Source organism: Ictalurus punctatus, chromosome 27, assembly GCF_001660625.3.
Source record: "Ictalurus punctatus breed USDA103 chromosome 27, Coco_2.0, whole genome shotgun sequence".
Lineage (NCBI taxonomy): Eukaryota > Metazoa > Chordata > Actinopteri > Siluriformes > Ictaluridae > Ictalurus > Ictalurus punctatus.
The window spans coordinates 18,985,011-18,992,500 of record NC_030442.2 but is presented as its reverse complement, the minus strand read 5'-3'; positions in this window follow the sequence as shown (position 1 = coordinate 18,992,500).

The following is a 7,490-nucleotide window of genomic DNA, read 5'->3' as shown; positions in this document are numbered from 1 at the left end:
GTTTCCATTGCAAATACCATTACACACCATCAGCTAACCAAGAAAACCATTACCATTACCATTATGGACCCTTAATGGTATACACTAGACATAACATGCCAACAAGAGAATGCAACAAATTACCAGTAGAGACCCATTACATTTTCCATTAAAACCAATACAACTCCCATTATAACCATTACAACCATTATAATTCTATTCTGTGGTTTGTTTTTTCCAGCAGGGATGATTTCAGCAACACCAACAATTCTCTCAATTCTATGCAAATGAGGTGCGATTAATATTCAGCTACTGCACTGATTATCTGTAAAAATGCGTTTTTTTTCCAGATAAACTATCACAGTAAAAGCTAACACTGCTACCGCAGTGAGGTTTACACCTTAAAACAACAGCAAGGTTTTCAATCCTGAGGTAAAAACTAATAGGAATGCTAAAGCTAATATCAAAACAAATTCTCTTATGTTATATACATTTTTGTTTGCTTATGATTTCCTGAGGTAGATTTCTTTGCATACTGATGCTAAAGTTATGCTACTATTAAGCAAAACCCATGCTAATCTGGCCTGACTCTAGGCTATGCTAACCAGACGCTAATAGCTAACACTAATGCCATACTGTGGAAAGCTAGTTTTAAGCAGATATGACGAGTATTATCTGTGAACATTTTATATCAGTACTTTACTGTCACGTTAGCTCACGTCCATGCTAGTCTACTGTTTACTTTAACACTAGCTAATCCTGCTGATGATCTTTTATCATCTGCTAGCTCTCTGGCATGCTAGCTACTAGTTCATCCTGATGGATTTCATTATTCTGTATGAAATCTGCACTTACTGAAAATCTGATATGCTAATTCACGTTCATGCTAGCTTTCTGCTCGCCACACCGCTCATGATAGCTGCTAAGTGTGTGATGCTTGGAGAGTTTTTGGTAAAATATATAATAGAAAATAAGATTTAAAAGGAAGAAAAAAAACTGCTGTGAATTTTAAATAGTTAATTTTTTTAAAAAAAAAGTATTGGCACCCCAACATTAAAATACCAACCAACAAGGACACTATAGACACTATTTAAAAATGTATTTATTTATTTATTTATTTATTTATTTATTTATTTATTTATTTATTATTATTTAGAATTGGGCAGTTTTTAAGGCGTCTAAAAAAATGAAATGAAGTGAGAGGTAAATAAATAAATAAAAGAAATAAAAATAAATAAACATGTCGGCGCAGCCATGTGTGAAGAACGAGCTACACTTAGCTGCTTAGCACAGCGTGACTACACACCTGCATTCCCTCGAGAGCAGCAGTGCTCCGGGTCAGGACTGTGTGTGTGTGTGTGTGTGTGTGTGTGTGTGTGTGTGTGTGTGGTAGACATACATGTGTGCTTTGTAGTTGCTGAGTGAAGACCATGTGATCGATCTGCTTCTTCTATCCATCTTTCTGTATCTCTCTCTGCTTCTTTTCCTCTTTCACTTTTTTCACTCCGTCTTTCCTCCCTCTCTCCCTCTCTCTCTGTCTCTGTAATAATCTCCTCTCCATCATTTTCATTGTCATTCATCTCCTTTTTCTGTGTCATTCTATTTTGCATTCTTTCTTTCTTTCATCCATCACCCCATCTGTCTTCCTTTCCTGTTGCTATCTCTCTATCTATTTCTTTTTCTCCTGTAGGGGGCAGCATGTGTTCAGAGATGAGAGCCATCTCTTAATCTCTTCATTCCTCCTCCTCTCTCTCTCTCTCTCTCTCTCTCTCTCTCTCTCTCTCTCTCTCTCTCTCTCTCTCTCTCTCCTCTTTAGGTGAGAGAGGGAGTGAATTTTTCCCACACTCTGAGAGCAGATAATCTCTCTATGCAGCAGGAAATGAATGAATGAATGGATGAATAAGTAAATAAATAAATATAAACAGGAAGTTGGAGTTCTACTGAAACCTGAATGACTGGAGAGCTGCAGAAGGCCATAGGGGTCAGGTAGAGGAAAGAAGGGAGCAAGATTGATTTGGGACATGACCGAAAACACAGATATAAATGAAAAATGACCACTATGGCTGTAAAAATGAAGCTGTCCAGTGGAGGGAGGAAGAGAAGAGAGGAAAAGAGTTGATTGGGAAAGTGACCTGTTCCTTGTGTAAAAAGAAATAAATCTGGCACGTAAATTATATAAATAAATACATGTTTAAAATAAATATTTATTTTAAGGCTTCTATATGAGGCTCCAAAAAAACATGAGGCAGTAGGGGTTGGGGTGTGTGTGTGTGTGGGGTGTGTGTGTGTGTGTGTGTGTGTGTGTGTGGGGGGGGGGGGGGGGGGGGGGGGGTGATATGGGACATGATTTGGAGAAATATGTTTTTTTATATCGTATGATTTGGCTCAATAAGAAAATGTAAGTTGGCGGAAGGGAGTGAAGTTGATTTGGAACACACTGTACACTGCACCTCTTCTGTTACTCTAATGTGAGGCTTGGCTCCAAAATAAGACGTCTATAGGGGTCAAGTGGAGGAAAGCAAGGGCGCGAGATTGATTCTGTTATTCAAATAAAATTTTATGAAAATAATTCTTTAGTCGTTTATGACATCAGTTTGTTAAAAAAAAAAAAAGACTGTGGGGGTCAAGTGAAGGATGAAAAGGAAGTGAGGTTGATTTGGAAAATGACCTGTGACTTTAATGAATTAATTTTTAATCAGGGCTTCAAAAAAAGGAAGGGTGTAGGGGTCAAGTGAAGGGAACAAGAGAGCAACTAATTTGGAACGTGACCAGGTAAGAATGAAGATACATAAAGACAGGTCATGTTATGGGATAGAGAGATGGTGTGTGTGTGTGTGTGTGTGTGTGTGTGTGTGGTATGAAGACATGCTTGCAGAGCAGTACTCTCTCCCCTCACACACTCTATAGTTATTGCACCCGAGGGCAAACACACACACACACACACACACACACACACACACACACACACACACACACACACACACACACACACACACACACACACAGACACACACAGACACTGCTGCAACAGCACTCCAGAATCTGAAGCCACCCACAGGACTCGTGTGTGTGTGTGTGTGTGTGTGTGTGTGTGTGTGTGTGTGTGTCGCTCTTTGTACAAAAGCAGGTCATTCCGTTCCTTGGTAGATTTTCAGCCATTACAGAAACACACAGGAGCTCAAATGTCCTGAATCTGTAAATAACACACACACACACACACACACACACACACACACACACACACACACACACACACACACACACACACACAGAGCCAAATCTGTGTCACACCTATGCAGGAGACATGAGACCACCCAGCAATGAAGAGAAAGACAGATCTGTCTCTCAATTTCTAAACAAACAAACAAAACAAACAGGAAATACAAATATAATGAAAAAATAAAATAAAATAATAAAACTGTCTGTCTCTCTCTCTATTTGTCTGTCTATCTCTCCCTCTGTGTCTCTGTCTGTCTGTCTGTCTCCCTATCTGTCTGTCTCTCTGTCTGTCTCTCTGTGTGATTTATGAGTGTCTCTCGTCCATGTATTATAGCTGTGTGTTGAGACTCATCAGACTGAAGGATGATTTTCCTGCTGAAAGAGAAGAAAAGTGGTGCAGGTTTTTGGGGATGAGTTCTTCATGGGGTTGAGTGAATACATAAAGGTTCTCAGTTTTCAAAAAAGGTTCAATTTGGCACCTTTTCTGAAAGAGAAACACTCTGGTGCAGGGCTCTACACAGCATTTAAGGGTTCTGTTTTTATTTGATTTTTTACACGTGCAGCACTGTAGTATCTCTGGATCATATCTCACATCTCTCGTTCCCTTCACTTGACCCCTACACCCTGCACCCTTCCTTTATTGGAAGCCCCGATTAAAAATGAATATTTAAAGTCACAGGTCTTGTTCCAAATCATTCTCACTTCCTCTTCATCCTCCACTCGACCCCTAGGTTTCGTCCCCTCGTGCTGGAACGCGCGCGCTCCTGAGACCATGTGCACTTCAAGGAAGGGAGTAGAATTGAAACACAGGCTGTGTGTGACTCTGTGAGTAATTAAATTAGAATAAATCTGCACATGATGTTGATTAGCGTTCCTCCGTCTGCTCTGCGTTATTGTTCCACCTCTTTAATTCGGTATATATTCCTCTGCTTCCTGAATCAAAATCTTGTACAAATAGCAGATGCAGCCTTTTGACTGCGATTATTGATGCTAATTTAGCGAAATGCACAGATGAGCGCTGAGCGCTAACGCAGCCTGACAGATGGAGTTTGTCGAGTTTATTGTTCTATTGTTATTTATTTCTTCACAATGTTCATTTTCGCTGTTTCATTTGTTTAAACAATAATAAAAATACGTGTTCATAATTTGACCTGAATTATTTGAGTTCAGTCTTCAAGTATAAACCTTTTAAATGACTCCTTTTTTAAAACATCTGCTAGTTTCACACATACTGTACAGTATATACAGCCGAGTGCAAAAGTTTGCACACCCTTAGGACAAAATGAAGAAAAATAATGATTTTTAACATTAATTTATTTCGTGTGTTTGGTTTCACAAATGATCACTAACCACAAAAATGTTTAAACAGTTTAGTGTATATAAAGATTTAAATACTACTACTACTACTACTACTAATATCGGTTTAAAAGTTTGCACTCCCCCTTTCTGAATGTGAGATAAACAGAACTGAACAAAAAAAAAAGTAAAATAGACGGACATTTAGCTTTTTTTAGGCACAAACTTTTGCACATGGCTGTATGAATGCAGGTCCGGATCAAGTGGCAGCGTGGGAACAGATCAGTCAGCAATATATTTTTCTTGTTTACGTTTACATTTATAATCACTGATGCTGATGAATTAATTATAAACCATTAGAGTTCTATTGGTTCCTAGTGGATTTTAATGTGTTGGTCTGTAATGGTGGTTTAATGTAAGGTGTTGTTCCTAATGGTTTCTGAAGAGATCTAATTTTACAAATCCTACACATGAAAGGTCCTAATGCTTCTTCTGGTGCTGTTTATTAATAACCAGAAATTCTCTAATGGACCCATGATGGAGTCTAGTGGAAATAGAGATGTTCCTAATGTTATTTTAGTGGGAATGTTTGTATACCATTAGGCCAAAATGAAAAAGAAAAGTGAAATGTATTTTTAATGTGTTATAATCTGAATTTTCATAATATTAATATATATCAATAGTTAAAAAATGTGAAGGATATGAGTTCAAAAGATTACCAGTAACCAGCAACCCAGGGCTTGCTTTCTCTCTCTCTCTCTCTCTCTCTCTCTCTCACACACACACACACACACACACACACACACACACACACACACACACACACCTTGTTTTGCAGCATATGCTGACATCAGAACCACCGGGCGATGACAGCAGGGGTCATAAACAGTGCATGCATGTGTGTGTGTGTGTGTGTGTGTGTGTGTGTGTGTGTGTGTGTGTGTGTGCGCGTTTCAGAAACCATCTGAGCTCCAGCAGAAATTGAAAGGTGTGTATCAAATCACATTCAGTCATATCTTACAGAAGTGTGATGTACTCCTTAACACACACACACACACACACACACACACACACACACACACACACACACACACACACACACACACACACACAGATGGCTGTAGATATAATATATTATATACAGTGTATATGCACATGTTCCTGACTCGGTTTAACGCTAAACTGCTAGCTATAAGGAACACATTGTGATGTTTTGTATTAATGATGTCAGTAGATTTGACTCGATCACTGAATTAGACTTTCAAATCTCTGACAGTTTCAGCACAGACGCTTCTCCAGACAGAGTGTGTCAGGTCAAGGGAGACAGACAGACAGACAGAGAGAGAGAGACATTTGGTCAAATGTGTTCAGTACCTGGACTACTAAATGAATTCTCTATTTTGGGGATTAGACCTTACAATTCAGAGATCAGACAGAGATTAGAGATTAGGCTTTATAGTTTGGAGATTAGACTTTACTGTTTGCTGTCACACACACACACTCATATTCATACACTACGGACACTTTAGACACGCCAATCAGCCTACCATGCATGTGTTTGGACTGGGGGAGGAAACCGGAGAACCCGGAGGAAACCCCCGCAGCACGGGGAGAACATGCAAACTCCGCCCACACAGGGCCCCGGCGGGACTCGAACCCTCGAGCCGTGAGGCGAACGTGCTAACCACTAAGCCACCGTGCACCCTTGTGTAGAAAATAACTAAATAAATAAAAATAATAGATCAATAATTCACGATTTGTCAGAAGAGACAGAATAAAGACTCATTTCTAGATAAAAGGTCAGATAATTAGTATTTTCCAGAGCAGGTGTGTCATTAATAAATGCTAGTTTCATGCTATCAGGAAATGAAATAGGAACGTCCTCTAAGCCAAACATCCCTGATTTTTCAGTACGGCATAAAAAGAGAGTGATTTTGTTGGTGAAGGAGGAGAGGCGCTCCCGCTGACACACGGAGCCTCGGCTGCAAATGGAAACGGCTTTTTTCTCATTAGCTGAGGTAGCAGAGCGGCCGGGGCCAAGTCACCTCTGTTTAAATCAATAGCACAGAGAGAGAGAGAGACAGAGAGGGTGAGACAGACCGAGAGAGAGAGAGAGAGAGAGAGAGAGAGAGAGAGAGAAGGAGGGAGATAGACAGATGGGTGGGGCACAAAGAAGAACAAAACAATAGCCCAGATGTCTATAGGTGAGAAAAAGATTTTGAAGACGCCGCGTGTGTCACCGTGCTGTGTTCACTAACGCCTGAGTTCAGAGTGAAGTGTGTAGTGTTTAGGGTTTTACGGATCAGACTGTCTGGAATAAGTGAGGAATAACACACACGAGGGCACGCTGTTATAGGAAAATGATGTGATATGGCCCTAAGTGAAGAAGGTTACTGCTACTGCTCCAAAGATTATTTTCCTGTAACAGCCTTTTGAAGATTAGATTTTAGGGATTGGGGATTAGACTTTATGGTTTAGAGATTAGATTTACAGTTTGGAGAATAGACTTTAGAGTTTGGGGATTAGACTTTGTGCTTTGGGCATTAGTCTTCACAGTTTTGAGATTAGACTACAGTTTGGAGATTAGACTTTACAGTTTGCTGGATTCAGGGATTCTCTCCTACTAACTGTTTAGATCTGTGAGGCTACACTGGACACTTGAAACTCTTTCCATAAATGTTACACAAACATTTCCTTACAGAAATCTTCATGAAGCTGTTGAACGAGCCGTTACTATAGAAACGATAGCGTATTAGAGCGAGTGCATTAATACAAACCTGTGATTTGTAACCAGGTGACTGATGTGTTTTTATTGTAGCCATGGTGGGTACAGTATATCGTACAGAGGTGTGCAGTGTCTCAGATTATTGTTAGATTAGACTCATGTGTTACGGACTTCCTGTTTGTGCAGTAATAAAACAGCTGCAGAAAAAACTCTTGGTGTTTAATATTACAGGTAAACTCTGTTAACGCATCATCATTACAATATTAATGCA